The sequence below is a fragment of the Hyperolius riggenbachi genome, chromosome 8 (genome assembly GCF_040937935.1).
Source record: "Hyperolius riggenbachi isolate aHypRig1 chromosome 8, aHypRig1.pri, whole genome shotgun sequence".
Taxonomy (NCBI): Eukaryota; Metazoa; Chordata; class Amphibia; order Anura; family Hyperoliidae; genus Hyperolius; species Hyperolius riggenbachi.
In genome coordinates, this window is record NC_090653.1 from 49588727 (window position 1) to 49613676 (window position 24950).

The window sequence follows — 24950 nt, forward strand, 5'->3', positions numbered from 1 at the left end:
CACAAAAAGGGAATAAACACGTGTATAGCAAAACGTGTGTTACTGCAATACTTTTCTGTGAGAAATACTTGATTTTATGGAAAAAAAATTCTGGGGTACCAACAATTTCGGCCATGATTTTATATATACTGGCATAGTATGGCTGACCCTAGTTCTTTAAAAAGTTACAAAAGAAATTTTAGCACCTGCCGATTTTGACAAAGTGCACGGGCAGCCTATTCTCACATCTTACACATATGCGGTTATTCACAGATTGGAACCCGTATACACATTTCCCACGCTTGCCACTTTGATAGCGGCAGTTGTTGAGAGTAAATGCCGCTGTGCTCAGTACATCACTTCTGCCTGCGGTGTTGCTACAGATTGCCCGCACATTGGCAGGCTGAGTAATGATAAAGGTGTTGAACGTCTTGCACTGCCCTCTGATATAGAATATCTTCTGATTCATGTGGAAGTTACAGTTGACGGTCAGGGGTCTGATGTGCTTCTGCTGAAACGCCTGCCAGTTCTGACACGAGGAGAGGTGAGGGAGACTCAGGACGATCCCACAAATCAGGAGAGCGGAGAATATGGGGCTCATGCTGCTTATCATGACCTGAAAAGACAAATAATAAATGCTCTAACCTAATATATTGTTACAGTGTAGTTGTTTGTACGATGCCAGCTACTTAGTGAGGTTTCTATGTATATTATATACAAAGTAATGTATGCACACATTGAAGCAGTAGAGTGTGGTACCATGGGCAGCACAGTGGTGTAGTGATTAGCATTCTTGCATTGCAGCGCTGGGTCCCCGGTTTGTAGCCAGGGCACTATCTTCACAGAGTTTGTATGTTCTCTTTGTCTGCGTGGGCTTCCTCCGGGCACTTTAGTATCCTCCCACATCCAAAATACATACAGATCAGTTAATTGTTTTCCCCTAAATTGGCCCTAGACTATAATACATGCACTACACGATACATCTACAGGCAAGTGACTATAGTAGGGATTAGATTGTGAGCTCCTCCGAGAGACAGTTAAGGGACAGTTAGATTGTGAGCTCCTCCGAGAGACAGTTAAGGGACAGTTAGATTGTGAGCTCCTCCGAGAGACAGTTAAGGGACAGTTAGATTGTGAGCTCCTCCGAGGGACAGTTAAGGGACAGTTAAGTGACAAGACAATATATACTCAGCATGGCGCTGCAGAAGATGTTGGCGCTATATAATTACTAAAGAAAAATAATAATAATAGTGTTAGCCATCAGTAAAAACAAAAAGTTTTGAAGCAGGATGATACCATTTATTGGCTAACTTAGAGGTAAATAAAAAGTAAGCTTTCGGCTTATAAGCCTTTTTCAGTATACGTTTCTGTATATAAACAAGATGTAAAACACACAGCTTACATACACTGGACATTCGGAGGAGAAGCATTCTTCGGCAAACATAAGTAAATGCCATTAGATGCCTTAATTACAACTTCAGGAGGGCCTCACAGGGATGCTAGTTTTTGAGAAAATGGATTTCAAGTTTCAAAGGAAAATGGTATACATTTAAATGTGTTAATAGCGGTAAATGACAGTTGATGTAACTATTTACCACATTTACATGTGTATTTTTTTCCTTTGAAATTTCCTTTGAAATTTTAACATCGATTTTCCCAAAAACTATAGGGTCTTTTTGAAAAAAAATTCCCCCTTTTTCCCACTGTTCTACTTAACATATCCTGGAAATTTGGTGTTTCTAGCAAGTAAGGGGGCTTTGCTATTAAAGAGAATCTGAAGCCACATTAAAAATGGCTTTTTAGCTTATATTCAGCAGGGGCATGTTTGCCCCTGCTAAAACACCGCTATCCCGCGGCATAACGAGGGGTCTTTACCCCACAAATCCCCCCTACAAAATCCACAACTTTCTTGGTCGTGGTCGTGGATTTAGCTGCCCCGTGCGCTTCCGTGTGAGGCAGGGCTATGGGCTGCAGCCCTGCCTCACACGTGTCTGTCAGCGGCGGATCTCCGCCTCTCCCCCGCCCCTCTCAGCGAAGGAAGACTGAGAGGGGCGGGGGAGAGGCGGAGATTCGCCGCTGACAGACGCGTGTGAGGCAGGGCTGCAGCCCATAGCCCTGCCTCACACGGAAGAGCTCCCCGGGCACCACAGAGGGGATTTGGGGGGTAAAGACCCCTCGTTATGCCACGGGATATCGGTGCTATAAGTTTAAAAGCCATTTTTAATCTGCCTTCAGATTGTCTTTACCCGCTAAACCCACGTCGATGGGTTTTGGCGGTTTTCAATCACGAATACCCCTTTAAAATTCATTTCCACAAAAACTATCAAGTCGACTTAAACAACGGATCACTAGCAACACTGAGCACCTTGAGAAATGTATGTACTATTAGCGGAAACAGGAAGAAAGGGCGCATATGGCTAATGGACCAAAAGGGTGCACCATAGGCTGCAATACAAAATATCGGCTATTGGGTGCCAGAGAATAAATTATGGCATCCGACAAATAGCGGTTGCAGGGATCATGATAACAAAACTTTTCATTTACAGAATAAAGTTTATGACAAATATCGTTTACAAATTTGTTTTGACTTTCGCTTATTTTATTGTTTTTAAATTTTGCTTTCAAGAGTGTAATGAGCACATTTTCGTTCTCAATTCAAGCTTATTGTATTATAAATATATTGCTTTTGGTATTAACCTTTTTTTTCAGAATTATAATGCGTAAATTATAGTTTTCAGAATTATTATCTTACTAATATATCGCTTTTAATATTACCGTTATTTTAAGATTTTTATTGCGTACGTGATTTTTCTATTTATAATATTTTAATACGTCCATGATTGTAAGGCTATTTATTCTATTATAAATATATAACTTTTACTATTTACTAACTTTTACTATTCACAATATTTTTAATGTGTACATGATTTTAAATCTATTTATTCTATTAAAAATATATAAATTATTCTATTCATGTTATTTGTAGTGAAGTATTTTACTGTATCAAATATATTATTGTTTCTATTTGTGTAAGGGTGTTTGTGCAGTGGGGATGATTAGGGTTAGGCACCACCAGGGGGTGGTTAGGGTTAGGCACCACCAGGTGGGTGGTTAGGGTTAGGCACCACCAGGAGATGCGCACGCAGCCTGCGCACGATGTCCTGCAGTAGCTGGCCTCAGGACTTGACGCCAATTGGCATTAGGCGGTCCTGGGGCTGTCGTCGCGACCACGCCCATTGGCGCGGGGGGGTCGTCAGGTATTTAATGACTTTGAGAAGACGACCACTAGCTCTGAAATGCATCAGGCTTGCAAGCCAGCGACCCACACCACCCGGGTAATAACTGGTGTAAGATGTATGAAACAAAAAACAACACAATGGCTTTAATTCCCTTGGACTTGTTTGGTAAAAATGGAATGTTCGGTAACTTACCTTCATGTGGTAAAAAATACATTTTTTGGAGTATTCACTAAGATCACACATGTGATAATAGCTTGGTAATTTACCGAAAAAGTGCATGACAATTCACAAATGTTTTTACCTCATGTGGTATTCCATTTGGTATTTTATGGATTCATGTGGTATTTCATTCAATGTTTGATGGATTATAATCCAACTGCAATAATTACTGCAGTGCACCCGGGTAGAAGCTAGATGTACTACCATCCGCTAAGAGAGAGGCCAGGGAGGTGACAATACCCAAAGAACGTCACTGCAACCTCGAAGTTCAGTGCCAGCGAGATGAAGTGCTACTGAAGGGAGTGCGGTGGGGACAGCCTGAGCTACCAGCTGGAGCTCGGCCTTTCCGCAACCTGCTCCAATGGTCCAGTTGACTCATAGTTGTATTGATATGCATCAGCAGCAGCTCTCTTTTCCTGCCCTCTCTATATTTTCCAATGTGCCGCTATGTAATATGACATCCCATGCATGCCTCCGGACCTTGTCCCGCCCCTTCCCTCTATTCTACCCCCCACCTCTCCCCTTGATCCAGCCCCATCCCAGGTTGGACAAACAACAAAGTTAAAGAGCTGGCACATCCAAGGAAAATCTTTATTGGTTCCATGTAAAAGCATATAGATAACGTTTCAGAGCCACGTAGGGCCCCTTTATCAAGGCAATATTTGCTTGGAGGCAAAAAAATCAGTCTGTCACTGCAAATCAGCTCCTATGGCTGCAAATCAGCTCCTGTTAGGGAGAATGGAGTCAGACTCCTCTAAGCACTTGCATCCAGCGATGTGTTGTCAGCGGGCAGCAACAGCCATCCCAGGTTGGGCCCAGAAAAATCTGCATCTGTCTCAGCAGCGATGGAGAAATGTATGGTTCTCTGATGATTGCGCAACTAACAATTATGTACTAACATGGACATTAGTTTCCTGTTTGTAAGTTTAATAAAAATGCTATTTCACTGCATCTCGCAACTGCACTCACATTAGGAAACACATTGGGAAACAACTGACATCTCTTTCCCAAGCAGTAACTGTAACTGTAACTGAACTACACAGAGGGCTTATTTTCAAATGTTGAAAAAACTAGTGATGATAGAAAGGACTAGTGAGCTATAAGTGATAGAACTATGACTCACGTTCATGAATTATTTGCGGTATGTGGGACTAGGAGTGTGGTGGGGGTGTGATTAGAGATGTAGCAGGGCTGTGTAAACATTTCCTTATCCTAAAAAGTTGGGGGGTGTAGCTGCAGTGATGCACTGAGTGTGTCCTGCCCTGTGTAGCTGCAGTGGTGCACTGAGTCTGCACTGCTCTGGGTAGCTGCAGTGATGCACTGAGTCTGCACTGCCCTGTGTAGCTGCAGTGATTCACTGAGTGTGTCCTGCCCTGTGTAGCTGCAGTGGTGCACTGAGTGTGTCCTGCCCTGTGTAGCTGCAGTGGTGCACTGAGTCTGGACTGCCCTGTGTAGCTGCAGTGATGACCTGAGTGTGTCCTGCCCTGTGTAGCTGCAGTGGTGCACTGAGTCTGCACTGCCCTGTGTAGCTGCGGTGGTGCGCTGAGTGTGTCCTGCCCTGTGTAGCTGCAGCAGTGCACTGAGTCTGCACTGCCCTGTGTAGCTGCAGTGATGCACTGAGTGTGTCCTGCCCTGTGTAGCTGCAGTGGTGCACTGAGTCTGCACTGCCCGGGGTAGCTGCAGTGGTGCACTGAGTGTGTCCTGCCCAGTGTAGCTGCAGTGATGCACTGAATGTGTCCTGCCCAGTGTAGCTGCAGTGATGCACTGAGTCTGCACTGCCCTGTGTAGCTGCAGTGATGCACTGAGTGTGTCTTGCCCTGTGTAGCTGCAGTGGAGCACTGCGTGTGTCCTGTCCTGTGTAGCTGCGGTGGTGCGCTGAGTGTGTCCTGCCCTGTGTAGCTGCAGCAGTGCACTGAGTGTGTCCTGCCCTGTGTAGCTGCAGCAGTGCACTGAGTCTGCACTGCCCTGTGTAGCTGCATTAGTGCACTGAGTGTGTCCTGCCCTGTGTAACTGCAGTAGGGCTCTGAATGTGGCCTGCCCTGTGTAGCTGCAGTGGTGCACTGAGTGTGTCCTGCCCTGTGTAGATGCAGTGGTGCACTTTGTGTGTCCTGCCCTGTATCGCTGCAGCAGTGCACTGAGTGTGCCCTGCCCTGTGTAGCTGCAGTGGTGCACTGAGTGTGTCCTGCCCTGTGTAGCTGCAGTGGTGCACTGAGTGTGTCCTGCCCTATGTAGCGGCAGTGGTGCACTGAGTGTGCCCTTCCCTGTGTAGCTGCAGTGGTGCACTGAGTGTGCCCTTCCTTGTGTAGCTGCAGTAGTGCACTGAGTGTGTCCTGCCCTGTGTAGCTGCATTTGTGCTCTGAGTGTGTCCATCCCTGTGTAGCTGCAGTGGTGCTCTGAGTGTGCCCTGCCCTGTGTAACTGCATTTGTGCTCTGAGTGTGCCCTGCCCTGTGTAGCTGCAGTGTGCGCTGCCACTGTTGCTATCTATACAATATCCATCTGCCATGGCTACAGATATTCTACAGATATGCAATTAAAGACTATGGAAAAATAGTCTACATACTGACCTCTGATATTCACGCCTTGACACCTGTGAGGCAGTGACAGACACACCTTGAAAAGATCTGCAAGAGAAAACAAAAACATATGAGCAAGTAGCGTCAACTTCAAATCTCATATATTAGAATTAATATATACTGTTTGTTATGGCCAAAGCCAGAAGTGTGGCCAGTTCCCAAATTGGCCAGCCAATTTCTCTCCAAACCTCTCAATCTTCCCTTAAAACCGAAGTAGGAAAAAGGGACGCAGGAGCCCTTACGGAAAAAAGGTTCTGCCATAGGCGCTTAAAATAAAAGCTGCATTGAGTGGCATAAGAAGAAAATTTGGGCGCATGGCGACGGCCATGGCGGCGGCCGATAGTGGAAGCCTCAAGGCGCTGAATCTTACCTTCTTTGCTACAAATCGCGGCTCCTATGAATGTAAATTTGGGCGCCTGGAGGTGGCAAGAGGGAGAAATATTTGTGCACAGCCTTGCAGATATCCAAATCGGCTTGCGGATAACTAAATTGCAGCCTTGCATAGTAGGCACTTATTGGGCACGATTTGGATATTCACAAGGCTATCCGCACATATTTCCCCCTCTTGCCGCTAATTAGGCGCTTCTGGGCACCCAAATTTACCTTCACAGCCGCAGATTGAAGAGGGTGGTAGGTTTAGGAGGGGGATTTAGGGTTAGGCACCACTGGAAGGGGGGGGGGGGGAGGGTGTCTTAGGGTTTGGCACCACCAGGGAAGGGTTCTGTATGAGAGAAGGGCTAGGTTTAGCTATGGTAAAATATCAGTAAATATTACCAATATTTTTACTATTAAAATGCTGTAGCAGAATATTGCTAACTTTAGCGGTATTTTACTAGCAGCAGTCCCCTGCGCCCTTTTTATCAGGTGCCTTTGTTTCATGTATGCCTTAAAGAGACTCTGAAGTCTCGTAAAAATCCTGTTTTTATTAAAAAAATTTGTTTAACATTACAGCCCTACCTAAACCACCGCATCCCCGCCGCTGTAATCTAAGTAAATCCCCCCTAACTCCCCGGAGGGCAATCCGGGCAGCGCTTCCGTGAGAGGCAGAGCTATGAGCCGCAGCTCTGCCTCTCAGCGTGTCTGTCAGCCCGGATCGCGCATCTCCCCCGCCCCTCTCAGTCTTCCTTCACTGAGAGGGTCGGGGGAGAGGCGGAGATACGCGGCTGATTGAAGCGTAAGGAGGCAGAGCTGCGGCTCATAGCTCTGCCTCCTCTAGCAGCAAAATCCACGACCAAGAAAGTTGTGGATTTTGCGGGGGAGAGGGAGGGGGGAGTTAGGGGGGAATTAGGTAGAGTTCAGCAGCGGGGATGCGGCGGTGCAGGTAAGGCAGACATGTTAAACACATTTTTTTAAGTAAAAACATGATTTTTAGGAGACTTCAGTGTCTCTTTTTTGAACAAACATACAACCTAGAGGAAATAAATAGTTGTTAACCACAGGCACAATAGTCATTTGGATGTTTTATTGAAGTCTGAAAACATCTCCTGTGAGGAAACGCAGGAGAAAGGATAATTGAATAGGGGTTCCTGATCTCCTGGTGTGTGTATAGCGAATGGACAGGAAATACATGAAACTATTCTGAAACTATAACCAATGTGATCATGCCAATTACCGATGCAGCTGCACATTAATGAGGGACACTAAGAATATGAGCAGATTAAAGGACACCAATATACGGTGCATAGCTTTAAAGGATACAGGAGATGACATGTGACGTAATGACAGACATGTATGTACAGTGCCAAGCCCACAAATAACTACAGTAGGTTGTGTTTTTTTTTCTTTCACTGCCTAAAAGAGTTAAACATCTGGTATGCAAGTGACAGTTTCTGTCCTGGTCGGGACTGGGTCAGACTATAGCATAACTCTCACTTATAAGAAATCACAATCATAAAACACTTTCCTAGCAGAATAAAGATAAAAGGGGTCAATAGTCCCTAGGTTTTAGCTGTGGCGAACTTCAATGTAAGCGTCATTGAGAATTCAAGGTGATATGTGATGTGAGGAGATGAAATAGACATGTGTATGTACAGTGTGAAGCACACAAATAACTACGCTGTTCCTTTTTTTTTTTTTTCTATGCCTGAAAAAGTTAAAAATCAGGTATGCAAGCAACAGTGTCTGACTGGGTCAGACTATAGCATAACCCTCACTGATAAGTAATTACAGCCATAAAACACTTTCCTGTCAGTAAATGGCTTCTGGGAGCAGGTAAGAGATAAAAAGGGTTAATAGTTCATAGATTTGAACTCTGGCATACTTTAATGAAGGTGTCATTGAGCATAAACAATGAAACGGTAAAAACGTAAAAACTAAATGTAAATCCTAGATCGCGATCTCCCAGCCGATCAAGTAGGCTGTGTATGCAGCTTTTGGAGGGGCACAGATTCTGAATGTATCAGAGCGGAACAACAGTGAGGTACCGGAAGGACTACAAGGGGCAAGAAAAAGCCCTAGGTAAGTTACATAGTTTGGTTGAAAAAAGACATTTGTCCATCAAGCTAAACATGCCATATTAGGTTTACTTTATAAACGTTAGAAACTTGATGGATGTCTTTTTCAACTAAACTAACCGTTTAACTAATTAATAATAGGTAGCACTAAAGGAAGGAGGGAAGGGGGGTACTATAAGAAGGAGCACTATAATAGAGGGCAATAAATGGGTTCACTGTAAAGAAAACACACAGAATGAGGACTAAACAATTGTGCTGTTATAATGAAATTAACCACATTTACCTTCACCCTTGTTTACAGAAAAATGCATTCTAAAAAAGAAAAAAAAAAAACCTTCTCCCTCCTTTACTTTTTAACTTAAAGGGGGCTTGATTCACAAAAGAGTGCTAACTGATAGCACGGGCGTTTTAGCGCGAATTTTCGTGTTTCGCGCGATGGCAAATTTTCGCACGAAACAATAAGGTTTTCACTCGTGCAAACGATATCTGTTTCGTGCTAAAAATTCGCGTTTGCGCATGAAAAAGTTATCGTTTTGCGCGAAACGCGAAAATTCATGCAAAAACGGCCGTGCTATCAGTTAGCACTCTTTTTTGAATCAAGCCCAAAGTGTACCAGAGATCACTGAAAAAACAAATTCATACATACCTGGAGCTTCCTCCAGCCCCCTCCAGCTTGATCGCTCCCTCGCGCCGTCCTCCGCCTCCACAATCTTCTGTAACGGGTTCTGGTCTCTCTGGCCGTGCATTCGCAGTGCGGCTGTGCGTGCTCCCCTGTCTGTGCAGGCGCAGAACTCTCCTGGCTGTCGAGCAAGATGGGGGCAGGGCTGGCCCGCTCATGAGGCGGGGTGAAACTTTTGCCTCAGGCGGCACTTATTGGGGGGCGGCAACCTCCCGTCCGTGGGTACGGGGAGGCTGGCCGCCGAGCTGGAGGGGTAGCGGGCAGGAAGAGGGTATTGGGCCTAGCGGTGGGAAGAGGGGTCAGACCCCCCCCCTCCCTCGCCTGGGTCCCCTGATCTGCGCTTCCATTCCAGCTTTAAATTGTTACGCAGCTGCCTATAGTAAGAGGGACGGGCGGGGATCACTCACCTCTTCCGGGTCCAGCGTGCGCTCCACTGACGTCACTTCCTGCAACGCCGGCCACTTACAATACAGTGCAGGAAGTGACGTCAGTGGAGCGCACGCTGGAACGTGGAAGAGGTGAGTGATCCCCGTCCGTCCCTCTTACTATCGGCAGCTGTGTAACAAAACCTTATCGTTTCGTGCGAAAATTTGCCATTGCGCGAAACACGAAAATTCACGCTAAAACGGCCGTGCTATCAGTTAGCACTCTTTTGTGAATCAAGCCCCCTTTAAGTTAAAAAGTAAAGGAGGGAGAAGGTTTTTTTGTTTTTGTTTTTTAGAATGCATTTTTCTGTAAACAAGGGTGAAGGTAAATGTGGTTAATTTCATTATAACAGCACAATTGTTTAGTCCTCATTACATGTGTTTTCTTTACAGTGAACCCATTTAATGCCCTCTATTATAGTGCTCCTTCTTATAGTACCCCCCTTCCCTCCTTCCTTTAGTGCTACCTATTATTAATTAGTTAAACGGTTAGTTTAGTTGAAAAAGACATCCATCAAGTTTCTAACGTTTATAAAGTAAACCTAATATGGCATGTTTAGCTTGATGGACAAATGTCTTTTTTCAACCAAACTATGTAACTTACCTAAGGTTTTTCGTGCCCCTTGTAGTCCTTCCGGTACCTCACTGTTGTTTCGCTCTGATACATTCAGAATCTGTGCCCCTCCAAAAGCTGCATACACAGCCTTCTTGATCGGACTGGGAGATCGCGATCTAGGATTTACATTTAGTTTTTACGTTTTTACCGTTTCATTGTTTATGCTCAATGACACCTTCATTGAAGTATGACAGAGCTCAAACCTATGAACTATTGACCCTTTTTATCTCTTTCCTGCTCCCAGAAGCCATTTACTGACAGGAAAGTGTTTTATGGCTGTAATTACTTATCAGTGAGGGTTATGCTATAGTCCGACCCAGTCAGACACTGTTGCTTGCATACCTGATTTTTAACTTTTTCAGGCATAGAAAAAAAAAAGGGAACACAGCGTAGTTATTTGTGTGCTTCGCACTGTACATACACATGTCTATTTCATCTCATCACATCACATATCACCTTGAATTCTCAATGACACATACATTGAAGTTCACCACAGCTAAAACCTATTGACACCTTTTATCTTTTTTCTGCTAGTTTTTGACTGCTGTTTTATGGTTGTGATTTCTTATAAGTGAGAGTTTTGCTATAGTCTGACCCAGTCCCGACCAGGACAGAAACTGTCACTTGCATACCAAATGTTTAACTCTTTTAGGCAGTGAAATAAAATAACCCCCACAACTTACTGTAGTTATTTGTGGGCTTGGCACTGTACATACATGTCTGTCATCATGTCACATGTCATCTCCTGTATCCTTTAAAGCTATGTATTATAGACTAGTGTCCTTTACTCTGCTAATAATTTTAGTGTCCCTCATTAATGTGCAGCTGCATTGGTAATTGGCATGATCACATTGGTTATAGTTTCAGAATAGTTTCATGTATTTCCCGCCCATTCGCTATACACACACCTGGAGATCAAGACACCCTATTCAATTATCCTTTTTCCTGTGTTTCCTGACGGACCCGGTCGGACCCCCCCCCCCCCCTCCCTCGCCTGGGTCCCCCGATCTGCGCTTCCCCTCCAGCTTTAAATTGTTACACAGCTGCCGATAGTAAGAGGGACGGGCGGGGATCACTCACCTCTTCCACGTTCCAGCGTGCGCTCCACTGACGTCACGTCCTGCAACGCCGCCCACTGTATTGTAAGTGGCCGGCGTTGCAGGAAGTGACGTCAGTGGAGCGCACGCTGGACCCGGAAGAGGTGAGTGATCCCCGCCCATCCCTCCTACTATAGGCAGCTGCGTAGCAATTTAAAGCTGGAAGGGAAGCGCAGATTGGGGGACCCATGCGAGGGGGGGGGGTCCGACCCCCCTCCCCACAGCTAGGCCCAATACCCCCTTCCTGCCCGCTACCCCTCCAGCTCGGCGGCCCGTCCACCCATGGCTTGGGGGGCGGAATTTTTTAATAAGTTTTAAATGCGGTAAATGTCACTTTTAGTAGCAAACCTAACGGTAGTGTAATTTTACATGCATCAAAAGAAAGCACAATAAATTTCCTGACGGGGTTTCCAGGGGGTCTATACGCAGCGCTTTGGCCAGGGATCGCTATACAGCCGCAATATGGCTGTATGAAGATCCCTGGCATTTTTTCCTATTTTCCCCCAAAAAAATTATGTTTAGAGTGTGGGAATTTTTTTTTTTGAATTATGTGGGGTCCCCCCTCCTGAAACTTTTTAACCCCTTGTCCCCCATGCAGACTGGGATAGCCAGAATGGGGAGCTCTGACCGATTGGGACTTCACACCCTGACTATACCAGTTGCAAAAAAGGTCCCCTAATGCCGATTTTTGTTCCGGGGTATATGTTGAGGGGGCCCCCCAGGTTTATTTCGCCCTGGGGCCCCATTGTTGCTTAAATCGGCCCTGTCTATACAATATCCATCTGCCATGGCTACAAATACTCTACAGATATGCAATTAAAGACTATGGGAAAATAGTCTACATACTGACCTCTGATACACACGCCTTGACACCTGTGAGGCAGTGACAGACACACCTTGGAAAGATCTGCAAGAGAAAACAAAAACATATGAGCAAGTAGCGTCAACTTCAAATCTCATATATTAGAATTAATATATACTGTATGTTATGGCCAAAGCGAGAAGTGTGGCCAGTTCCCAAATTGGCCAGCCAATCTCTCTCCAAACCTCTCAATCTTCCCTTAAAACCGAAGCAGGAAAAAGGGACGCAGGAGCACTTATGGAAAAAATGTGCTGCCATAGGCGCTTTAATTAAAAGCTGCATTGAGTGGCATAAGAAGAAAATTTGGGGCCATGGCAGCGGCTGATAGTGGGAGCCTCAGGGCGCTGAATCTTACCTTCTTTGCTACAAATCGCGGCTCTTATGAAGGTAAATTTGGGCGCCTGGAGGTGGCAAGAGGGGGAAATATTTGTGCACAGCCTTGCAGATATCCAAATCGGCTTGCGGATAACTAAATTGCAGCCTTGCATAGCAGGCACTCATTGGGCACGATTTGGACATTCACAAGGCTATCCACACATATTTCCCCCTCTTGCCGCTAATTGGCGCCTCTGGGCACCCAAATTTACCTTCACAGCTGCAGATTGAAGTGGGTGGTAGCTTTAGGAGGTGGATTTAGGGTTAGGCAGTAGGCACCACTGGGAGGGGGGGGGGGCGTGTCTTAGGGTTAGGCACCACCAGAGAAGGGTTCTGTATGAGAGATTGGCTAGGTTTAGCTATGGTAAAATATCAGTAAATATTACCAATATTTTAACTATTAAAATGCTGTAGCAGAATATTGCTAACTTTATTTTACTAGCAGCAGTCCCCTGCGCCCTTTTTATCAGGTGCCTTTGTTTCATGTATGCCTTAACCACCCTGGCGTTCTGATTAAATCGCCAGGGTGGCTGCGGGAGGGTTTTTTTTAAATAAAAAAAAAACTATTTCATGCAGCCAACTGAAAGTTGGCTGCATGAAAGCCCACTAGAGGGCGCTCCGGAGGCGATCTTCCGATCACCTCCGGCGCCCAGAATAAACAAGGAAGGCCGCAATGAGCGGCCTTCCTTGTTTTGCTTATATCATCGCCATAGCGACGAGCGGAGTGACGTCATCGACGTCAGCCGACGTCCTGACGTCAGCCGCCTCCGATCCAGCCCTTAGCGCTGGCCGGAACTTTTTGTTCCGGCTACGCTGGGCTCAGGCGGCTGGGGGGACCCTCTATCGCCGCTGCTCGCGGCGAATCGCCGCAGAGCGGCGGCGATCAGGCAGCACACGCGGCTGGCAAAGTGCCGGCTGCGTGTGCTGCTTTTTATTTCATTAAAATTGGCCCAGCAGGGCCTGAGCGGCAGCCGCTGGCGGTGTTGGACGAGCTGAGCTCGTCCAGACCGCTCAGCTGGTTAAAGAGACTCTGAAGTCTTGTAAAAATCCTGTTTTTATTTAAAAAATGTGTTTAACATTACAGCCCTACCTAAACCACCGCATCCCCGCCGCTGTAATCTAACTAAATCCCCCCTAACTCCCCGGAGGGCAATCCGGGCAGCGCTTCTGTGAGAGGCAGAGCTATGAGCCGCAGCTCTGCCTCTCAGTGTGTCTGTCAGCCCGGATCGCCGCCTCTCCCCGCCCCTCTCAGTCTTCCTTAACTGAGAGGGGCGGGGGAGAGGCGGAGATACGCGGCTGATTGAAGCGTAAGATAGCAGAGCTGCGTCTCATAGCTCTGCCTCCTCTAGCAGCAAAATCGACGACCAAGAAAGTTGTGGATTTTGCGGGGGAGAGGGAGGGGGGAGTTAGGGGGGAATTAGGTAGAGTTCAGCGGCGGGGATGCGGCGGTGCAGGTAAGGCAGACATGTTAAACACATTTTTTTAAGTAAAAACATGATTTTTAGGAGACTTCAGTGTCTCTTTTTTGAACAAACATACAACCTAGAGGAAATAAATAGTTGTTAACCACAGGCACAATAGTCATTTGGATGTTTTATTGAAGTCTGAAAACATCTCCTGTGAGGAAACGCAGGAAAAAGGATAATTGAATAGGGGTTCCTGATCTCCTGGTGTGTGTATAGCGAATGGACAGGAAATACATGAAACTTTTCCGAAAGTATAACCAATGTGATCATGCCAATTACCAATGCAGCTAATCAGTAATGAGAGACACTAAGATTATAAGCAGAGTAAAGGACACTAGTCTATAATACATAGCTTTAAAGGATACAGGAGATGACATGTGACGTAATGACAGACATGTATGTACAGTGCCAAGCCCACAAATAACTACAGTAGGTTGTGTTTTTTTTTTTTCATTCACTGCCTAAAAGAGTTAAACATCTGGTATGCAAGTGACAGTTTCTGTCCTGGTCGGGACTGGGTCGGACTATAGCATAACCCTCACTGATAAGTAATTACAGCCATAAAACACTTTCCTGTCAGTAAATGGCTTCTGGGAGCAGGTAAGAGATAAAAAGGGTTAATAGTTCATAGATTTGAGCTCTGGCATACTTTAATGAAGGTGTCATTGAGCAGAAACAATGAAACGGTACAAACGTAAAAACTAAATGTAAATCCTAGATCGCGATCTCCCAGCCGATCAAGTAGGCTGTATATGCAGCTTTTGGAGGGGCACAGATTCTGAATGTATCAGAGCGGAACAACAGCGAGGTACCGGAAGGACTACAAGGGGCAAGAAAAGCCCTAGGTAAGTTACATAGTTTGGTTGAAAAAAGACATTTGTCCATCAAGCTAAACATGCCATATTAGGTTTACTTTATAAACGTTAGAAACTTGATGGATGTCTTTTTCAACTAAACTAACCGTTTAACTAATTAATAATAGGTAGCACTAAAGGAAGGAGGGAAGGGGGGTACTATAAGAAGGAGCACTATAATAGAGGGCATTAAATGGGTTCACTGTAAAGAAAACACATGGAATGAGGACTAAACAATTGTGCTGTTATAATGAAATTAACCACATTTACCTTCACCCTTGTTTACAGAAAAATGCATTCTAAAAAACAAAAATGAAAAAACCTTCTCCCTCCTCTACTTTTTAACTTAAAGGGGGCTTGATTCACAAAAGAGTGCTAACTGATAGCACGGGCGTTTTAGCGCGAATTTTCGTGTTTCGCGCGATGGCAAATTTTCGCACGAAACAATAAGGTTTTCACTCGTGCAAACGATATCTGTTTCGTGCTAAAAATTCGCATTTGCGCATGAAAAAGTTATCGTTTTGCGCGAAACGCGAAAATTCATGCAAAAACGGCCGTGCTATCAGTTAGCACTCTTTTTTGAATCAAGCCCAAAGTGTACCAGAGATCACTGAAAAAACAAATTCATACATACCTGAAGCTTCCTCCAGCCCCCTCCAGCTTGATCGCTCCCTCGCGCCATCCTCCGCCTCCACAATCTTCTGTAACGGGTTCTGGTCTCTCTGGCCGTGCATTCGCAGTGCGGCTGTGCGTGCTCCCCTGTCTGTGCAGGCGCAGAACTCTCCTGGCTGTCGAGCAAGATGGGGGCAGGGCCGGCCCGCTCATGAGGCGGGGTGAAACTTTTGCCTCAGGCGGCACTTATTGGGGGGCGGCAACCTCCCGTCCGTGGGTGCGGGGAGGCTGGCCGCCGAGCTGGAGGGGTAGCGGGCAGGAAGAGGGTATTGGGCCTAGCGGTGGGAAGAGGGGTCAGACACCCCCCCTCCCTCGCCTGGGTCCCCCGATCTGCGCTTACCTTCCAGCTTTAAATTGTTACGCAGCTGCCTATAGTAAGAGGGACGGGCGGGGATCACTCACCTCTTCCGGGTCCAGCGTGCGCTCCACTGACGTCACTTCCTGCAACGCCGGCCACTTACAATACAGTGCAGGAAGTGACGTCAGTGGAGCGCACGCTGGAACGTGGAAGAGGTGAGTGATCCCCGTCCGTCCCTCTTACTATTGGCAGCTGTGTAACAAAACCTTATCGTTTCGTGCGAAAATTTGCCATTGCGCGAAACACGAAAATTCACGCTAAAACGGCCGTGCTATCAGTTAGCACTCTTTTGTGAATCAAGCCCCCTTTAAGTTAAAAAGTAAAGGAGGGAGAAGGTTTTTTTGTTTTTGTTTTTTAGAATGCATTTTTCTGTAAACAAGGGTGAAGGTAAATGTGGTTAATTTCATTATAACAGCACAATTGTTTAGTCCTCATTCCATGTGTTTTCTTTACAGTGAACCCATTTAATGCCCTCTATTATAGTGCTCCTTCTTATAGTACCCCCCTCACCCCCTTCCTTTAGTGCTACCTATTATTAATTAGTTAAACGGTTAGTTTAGTTGAAAAATACATCCATCAAGTTTCTAACGTTTATAAAGTAAACCTAATATGGCATGTTTAGCTTGATGGACAAATGTCTTTTTTCAACCAAACTATGTAACTTACCTAGGGCTTTTCTTGCCCCTTGTAGTCCTTCTGGTACCGTACCTCACTGTTGTTCCGCTCTGATACATTCAGAATCTGTGCCCCTCCAAAAGCTGCATACACAGCCTACTTGATCGGACTGGGAGATCGCGATCTAGGATTTACATTTAGTTTTTACGTTTTTACCGTTTCATTGTTTCTGCTCAATGACACCTTCATTGAAGTATGACAGAGCTCAAACCTATGAACTATTAACCCTTTTTATCTCTTTCCTGCTCCCAGAAGCCATTTACTGACAGGAAAGTGTTTTATGGCTGTAATTACTTATCAGTGAGGGTTATGCTATAGTCCGACCCAGTCAGACACTGTTGCTTGCATACCTGATTTTTAACTTTTTCAGGCATAGAAAAAAAGAAGGGAACACAGCGTAGTTATTTGTGTGCTTCGCACTGTACATACACATGTCTATTTCATCTCATCACATCACATATCACCTTGAATTCTCAATGACACATACATTGAAGTTCACCACAGCTAAAACCTATTGACACCTTTTATCTTTTTTCTGCTAGTTTTTGACTGCTGTTTTATGGTTGTGATTTCTTATAAGTGAGAGTTTTGCTATAGTCTGACCAGGACAGAAACTGTCACTTGCATACCAAATGTTTAACTCTTTTAGGCAGTGAAAGAAAATAACCCCCACAACTTACTGTAGTTATTTGTGGGCTTGGCACTGTACATACATGTCTGTCATCATGTCACATGTCATCTCCTGTATCCTTTAAAGCTATGTATTATAGACTAGTGTCCTTTACTCTGCTAATAATTTTAGTGTCCCTCATTAATGTGCAGCTGCATTGGTAATTGGCATGATCACATTGGTTATAGTTTCAGAATAGTTTCATGTATTTCCCGCCCATTCGCTATACACACACCTGGAGATCAAGACACCCTATTCAATTAACCTTTTTCCTGTGTTTCCTGACGGACCCGGTCGGACCCCCCCCCCCCCCTCCCTCGCCTGGGTCCCCCGATCTGCGCTTCCCCTCCAGCTTTAAATTGTTACACAGCTGCCGGTAGTAAGGGGGACGGGCGGGGATCACTCACCTCTTCCACGTTCCAGCGTGCGCTCCACTGACGTCACGTCCTGCAATGCCGCCCACTGTATTGTAAGTGGCCGGCGTTGCAGGAAGTGACGTCAGTGGAGCGCACGCTGGACCCGGAAGAGGTGAGTGATCCCTGCCCATCCCTCCTACTATAGGCAGCTGCGTAGCAATTTAAAGCTGGAAGGGAAGCGCAGATTGGGGGACCCATGCGGGGGGGGGGGGGGGTCCGACCCCCCTCCCCACAGCTAGGCCCAATACCCCCTTCCTGCCCGCTACCCCTCCAGCTCGGCGGCCCGTCCACCCATGGCTTGGGGGGCGGCAATTTTTTCTTTGTTTGCCTCAGGCGGCAAAAAGTGTAGGGCCGACCCTGGATGGGGGAGTGCGCGCAGTCGCAATGTGCATGCGCCGACGATTGGCTGAAGGTACCGGGTCCAGTTATAGAAGATCGAGGAGGCAGATGATGGCATCGAGGGAGCGGTCAGGCCAAAGGTGGCTGGAGAAAGCTCCAGGTATGAATGTTTTTTTTTTTCCAGTCATCTCTGGTTTCCTGTAAGCAGGGTTTCCCTGGGATCAAAACTTATTTGAAGGGTTCCTTCATTATAGGTAAGTTAAGTTTTTGAAAAATAACCTCCCAATGCATTTTCCAGGCATTGTGTTATCCTTTTTCCTTAAAAGGTATTTGCAAACGAAGGCTGTAGAAACCCTATGAGCACTTTTCTGACCATCAGCGCTTTTTTTAAAAACGCCCCCATTGACTTGCATTAAAATCACGGTAAAACTCTGGCAATAATTGCAGCGATCACTTTTTTTTTTAAATCGTAAAAACTGTAATTTTACAGCGATTTTATTGCAAGTCAATGGGGCCGTTTTTTGAAAAACGCTCAGAAAGCGCTGATGGTCAGAAAAGCACTCAAAAAGCGCTCACAGAGAGGCTACAGCCTTATTAATACTAGAAACAAAATGAATAACTTGGTATCATTTTTGCTATCGTGAGAAATGACCCAGGTGAAGGCTTCAAATTGTTGCCACCTATTAAAGAGACACTGTAACGTCAAAAAGATCCCCTGGGGGGTACTCACCTCGGGTGGGGGAAGCCTCCGTATCCTAATGAGGCTTCCCACGCCGTCCTCTGTCCCACGGGGGTCTCGCTGCAGCCCTCCTAACAGCCGGCGACAGAGCCGACTGTCAGTTCAATATTTACCTTTGCAGGCTCCAGCGGGGGCGCTGTGGCTGCTTTCCGCTCCGAACTACACGGAAATACCCGATCTCAGTCGGGTCCACTCTACTGCGCAGGCGCCGGAAACTTGCGCCTGCTCAGTAGAGCAGACCCGACCCGACCCGACGGCGATCGGGTATTTCCGTGTAGTTCGGAGCCGACAGCCGTCAGAGCGCATGCGCAGGAGCTGGGAAGGTAAATAATGACGTCATCTTGTACGGAGGGCTGCAGCGAGACCCCCGTGGGACAGAGGACGGCGTGGGAAGCCTCATTAGGATCCGGAGGCTTCCCCCACCCGAGGTGAGTACCCCCCCCCCCCCCCAGGGGATCTTTTGATGTTACAGATCCTCTGTAAGAGACAATTTATGATAAAGCGGGAAGTTTTAAATCAGGATAATATAATTTATTGGTTAACTTAAAGGATAAAGAGTAAGCTTTCTGCTAATCATCTTTCTTCAGACTCTATGCCTGTATGCTGACAACTCCTGTATTCCTGTATACTATATACTTTATAATAAAGCCAAGGCAGGATTGCTGGATCATTTATGTTTTCCAGTTCTCCTCGCTGTTCCTTATTTCAGAACTTCAGAAGAAGCTCCATTAACTTAAAGGACCACTGTCACGGAAAATTGTAATCTTTAAAATGCATGTAAACACTTACAATGAGAAGTGTGTTTCTTCCACAGTAAAATGAGCTATACATTACTTTTCCCCTGTGTTGCTGTCACTTACAGTAGGAAGTAAAAGTCTGACTGAACTGGCAGGTTTTTGACTAATCCATCCCTTCATGGGGGATTCTTAGTATTTTATTTATTCTTTGCAAAAGCACTCCCTGGAAAGGATCTATACAAAGATGCAGGCCACCCCCCCCCCCCCCCCCCACCCGCTTGCACACTATTCTGGCAGTTGGACTGAACAGCTGCCATTCACTAAGTGCTTTTAAAAATAGGGGAAACCCTGAGAATCCCCTATAAGGAAATGGTCTAAACCAAACCTATCAGTTATGTCAGATTTTTACCACCTACTGTAAGTGACAACAACATAGGAGGAAAGTGAATTATAGCACATTTTACTGTAGGAGAAATGTACTTTTTATACGTGTTTTCCTGTATTCTAAATGTTTTTGTGATAGTGGTCCTTTAACCTCCTTGGCGGTATGGACGGGCTCAGCTCAGCTCAGCTCTGCTGGGCCGATTTTCATAATTTTTTTTAAAAACACTTTGCTTGCTGCGTGTTGTGGACGATCGCCGCCGATGTGCCGCTACCCGCCGCGTAACCGCCGCCCCCCCTAGACCCCTGCGCAGCCTGGCCAATCAGTGCCAGGCAGTGCTGAGGGGTGGATCGGGACTCCGTCTGACGTCACGACGTCGATGACATCATCGCGATCATCGTCATGGTGATGGGGGAAGCCCTAAAGGAAATCCTGTTCAGAACGTGATTTCCTTAAGTGGGTACGCGCCGGCGGCGATCGAGCGGTACAGGCGGACGCCGCAGGGAGGGGGGCATTTTTTATATATATATATATATTTTAAAATCATGTAGCTAGCCTAGCGCTAGCTACATGATTTAAAAAAATATATATATAAAAAAAACCTGCTGCACCGCCACCCTGGCGCAATAAATAGAACGCCAGGGTGGTTAAGCTCAAAATCACAACTAATTGAGCCCATTAGTCTACTATAGTTTGGCTTCTCCCGATCCTCTTACCTGTGGTGTAGCCCGGCCTTTATTCTGAATTGTCTTCACAGACTGTCCTTCTGTCTTCCTTAATCTGTATATTTATTTCTGAATAAAAGAGGAAGCTCAGAAGATAGCCTATCTTTAATTTCTCAAAAGCAGTTTTTATTCTTAGAAAGAGTTGCTGACCAAAAAAAAAGATGCTGGTGAAACAGGAGGTTGCAGATTTCCAAATTACTCAAGAGTGAGTTTGAAATACATTTCCCAACAGTCGTTGTACAACAACATGAAGAGATTGTTTGTGTAATCGAGCCACTGATCTGAAGTGGTAAAGGAAACCTAAGGTCATTCAAAAGAAGCCAGTTTTACTTACCTAGGGCTTTTACCAGCCCTCTGCAGCCACCCTGTGATCGCAAAAGGACAAACCAATCCTCGGGTCCCCCACAGCAACCCAGGTTCATTTTGGGCGACTCAAAAATGGTACTGCACATGCGCTCCTGCCGATGGAAGAGCAATCAAGGATGTGCACGGCCACTGACTGGCTGACTCGCTGAAAACGAAATTGGGTGAATGCGGGGGACCGGAGGATGGGTTCGTCCCGGCGTGGGCGCAGGGCGGCGGCAGGGGGCCAGTAGAAGCCCCAGGTAAGTTAAATTGGCTTCATTAGTCATAATATCATTTATAGGGAAAACAATCGGAAATCCTGAAAAAACCCTGAATTTTTATTTGGTTTCAGTTTTACAGAAGGCACTAACAGGGTTAAGACTTAATATGTAATACATGGAGAGCTTCCTGGGCAGAGCTCTCCTGCAGTCTATTCACAGTTGCTGATAAGAACTAATTAGACATGTTGATCTGCCTAAATAGCAACTATATGTGGAATAAAGACTTTTCATTGTGTGCTGTGCTAGAGTTCAGGCTTGGTTTAAAAAGGAAACATTCTTTACAGTACTTCGACAGTGAATGAGATCCAGATTTACTAATTTCCTTTACAGGAAGAGGTATTATTTCTTTTTTGTTAATGATAGCCCACTTTCCCCCAAAAACTGAATTTTTGTTTTCCTATAGCGTGAATAATTTATTTCCACTTTGGACAGATTTGACCTCCATAAACTTCCATGGGTTTAATAAGAATGTTTGAAGTCCCTGGGAGTGAACAATGAAGGGCAGCTTTACAAATTAACAGCATATTATACCTAAAATAGTAATAATAATCACTTTGTATTTCATTTTTTATGAACAAGCTGGTCGACACAAGCTGAGATCTTGCGTTTACACCTCCCCCTATGTAGTGTTGCTATTCTAATTTGGGTGAAAAGTAAAGGCAGCCCAACTTTTGGCAGTTTGGTCCTAGCAGAACCAAATACCATATACTGTATGCTTGCATATAAGCCGACCTGTGTATAAGCCGAGCTACCCACTTTTCCCTCAGAAACCAATGAAAAAGTATAAGTCCCTTCCTCAGTATAACTCCCTCCACAGTAGCCAGATGTGGCCCCAGTACAAGTCATTCCTTTTCCCCATAGCCAGATGTGCCTCAGGGATGATAGAGCTGTGTCTCAAGATGCCACTAGATGACATAATAGATATGAGACACAACGATTGCCACACAGGAAGAATTTTTGATCATTGCACCGCTGACACGTTGCTCCTCACTGTGGAGCGGAGAGCTCCACAAGCCAGGGGTAGTCTTCAGCAACGTTTTAAAGAAATAATTTCATCAGTTCAAGAAATACCTGATAAATTCTCAGAGATCTGGAGCCCTTGGGTGTTGTGGTCCGCTGTCCACCTCAGGAACTCATGATGAATCAATCTACAAAAGCAGGGGGGTGTTTGAACGGGGGTTCCCAGGATGAATGTCTAGAGTGGAAGGGAGGTAGGGATACTAGTGAGGTGTTAGCAGGGCGGTTTCTAGGCTACACTGCACCCAGGACGAGTGTTTAAAAATTGCCTCCCCCTGTCCCCATGCATTCATGAACCCTTACTCTTTAGGGACAGTCACACATCCACAGGTCAAGTAGATCTGCCTACATACTACATACTATAGTGACCAGCCACTCATCCAGGAGGAAGCAGGCACCAGGAGAACCCCAGAAAACCGACTCCTCCATGGGCGCTACGTACTGACAGCCTGCAGTGCCACTACAGGACATCAGGTGTCATCACATGGTGGTGACGTGATGATGACTTGATGTCGGACGCAGGCAGCGCAGGATGTCCAGAAGGAGTCAAGGAAGGTGATCACGCTGGTGTTCTTCTTTCTTCATCCATTCGGCTGCACCGCTGACTTTGCTGACTCTAACTGGTTCCGCTTATGTATGAATGATATTTACTTCAATATCCTGTATGAGCATTATACTTATTTCAATACAAAACCAACGTTGAAAAAAAGACTCTGTAACAAAATTTTCTTCTATCCTATAAGTTCCTATACCTGTTCTAATGTGGTCTGAATTACTGCAGCCTTTTCTAGTTGCACTGTCTCTGTAATATGTCTAATCTTCTTTTCTTTGTCAAGCTTTGTTGACCCAGAGAGGAATGCACTGCCTCTGCAGTGATAGGGCGAAGTTATGCACGCTCCCTCCATTCCCCCCTGCAGGCTCTGTGTGTGTGCTTTGTTTAGCCCTCACAGACAGGTCTCTGCTTCAAGTTTCAGCTTGTCTGAAACCCTGACTGGAGTGCAGATAATTCACTATGTAATAAAAACTTGTAGTATACTGTAACATGATATATATATATATATATATATATATATATATGTACAAACATCACTTCCTGGTTAGCGGCCATGTTTTTTGTTTGTTAACACTGCCTAAAACTGGCGATTAAAAGCCAGGATCGCAGCAGGGAGCGGCAGAAACGGCAGAGAGGGACCCAGGGGCGTAACTAGGCCCCCACCGGGCCCCTCTGCAGAATTTCAGAGCGGGGCCCCCCCCTCCCTGGGGCCCGCTCGTGGCCGTTTTGTGGGGGCTGGAGGGGTGGCAGCATGAGGGGAAAGCCTTGGCCACAGTCGGCCACAGTTGGCGGGGAGAGGGGAAGTTCCCCCCTCTCCCTCACCTCAGGGCTCTCCCCTCTGCTCTCCCCTCCAGCTAGTATGTCCCACGCTGTAGCTCCGCTCCCAGCCGCTGGCCCGGGAATTCCCAGGTAAGTACAGATTTTTTTTTAATCGTGCCTGGACATTTCCTTTAAGATTTATTTCCGAGTTCTGATTTCCAATTTCTAAGGAGCCTTTTTGGGGGGGTCATTTTTTGCATTCTCTGATTGGCCAAATACTTTGGAGTTGTTTCTGCATTCTCTGATTGGTCCAATGCTTCCAAGTTCTGTGATTGGTCTGAAATAAACAAGTTGTGGTAATGCAGTTTTTCCACCGAAGTTCCATTGGGAATCCGATTGGAATGAAATATGGATTTACAATCGGAAATGTGGAAATTTAAATTTAAGGTCATTGAAATCTACACCCTGTTTTGGTGCCTGGCTGCCAGGGCATAGATTTCAATTCACCCCCACAGTGCGCATCCACCGTTTTCGTTGCTCCGGCGATCTCGCTGCTGTCTCCCCGCCGTGTCTAGTCACAGCTCACTCGGTCTGCCGTCTCTATAACGGCAGAGCCCTGTGAGACGGTCAGGAGCCGATTTCATTGACTCCTGGTCCGGTCTTTCAATGTAAGCAACTCCCATAGGCTTACATTGATAGACACAGTCAGGAGCCAATGAAAGTGGCTCCTGACCGGCTCACATGACTCTGTTGTCATAGAGACGGCAGAGTGGATGTCCTGAGGATCCCGGCGTGCGGTGGCGTGCGGTGGTGACGGCGGTTGCAGCGGGTATATGCGGCGATTCATCGAGATTCTGACATTATTGTACCAGCGGTCTCTGGTCCTTAAGGGGGCCGAGACCACTGGTACTTAAGTGGTTACATTTGGATTATTTCACAAAACCTGTTTTATGATTGAGAATTATGTCCCCTCACTTATTTATTAACTCACAATGTATCTTCCCGTTTCTTCCTAAACTCCTAAACTCATGCTCTCCTTTTTATGTTTTAGGGCATGATTTATATCTAATTTTCTTCAGGGCTCATTTCCACTATCGCGAATCCGCATGCGTCCAACGCATGCGGATTCGCACATGTAATGCAAGTGGATGGGCCTGTTTCCACTGTAGCGTTGTTGAGGTGCGTTTTTTTCAGCGGTGAAAAAACGCACAAAAGAGCCGCAGAATTCGTCTGCGAGTGGACTGTATGCGAATCGCATGCAATGTATTAGGTACCAATGTAAATTCACACAGGCAGTGACATGGTTAAAATCGCATATACCCTCACCTATGCGAATTCGCATGCGATTTCATCAGCGGTGGAATCCAGGCGATTCCGCACCGCAATAGTGAAAACGAGCCCTCATTGTCTTAGGATTTTTAATTAAGGGACTCCCAGATATCTG

The 24950-nt window shown here is 45.9% G+C and overlaps 1 long non-coding RNA gene across 1 annotated transcript; it reads right to left on the reverse strand.

Moving 5' to 3' along the window:
* Positions 1-482: 482 nt before the first annotated feature.
* Positions 483-20622, reverse strand: LOC137528131 (uncharacterized). The gene is made up of 3 exons (XR_011023278.1): positions 20543-20622; positions 6003-6059; positions 483-595 (listed from the first exon to the last, which is right to left on the reverse strand). It is a non-coding gene; the product is annotated as an uncharacterized lncRNA (long non-coding RNA).
* Positions 20623-24950: the final 4328 nt, after the last annotated feature.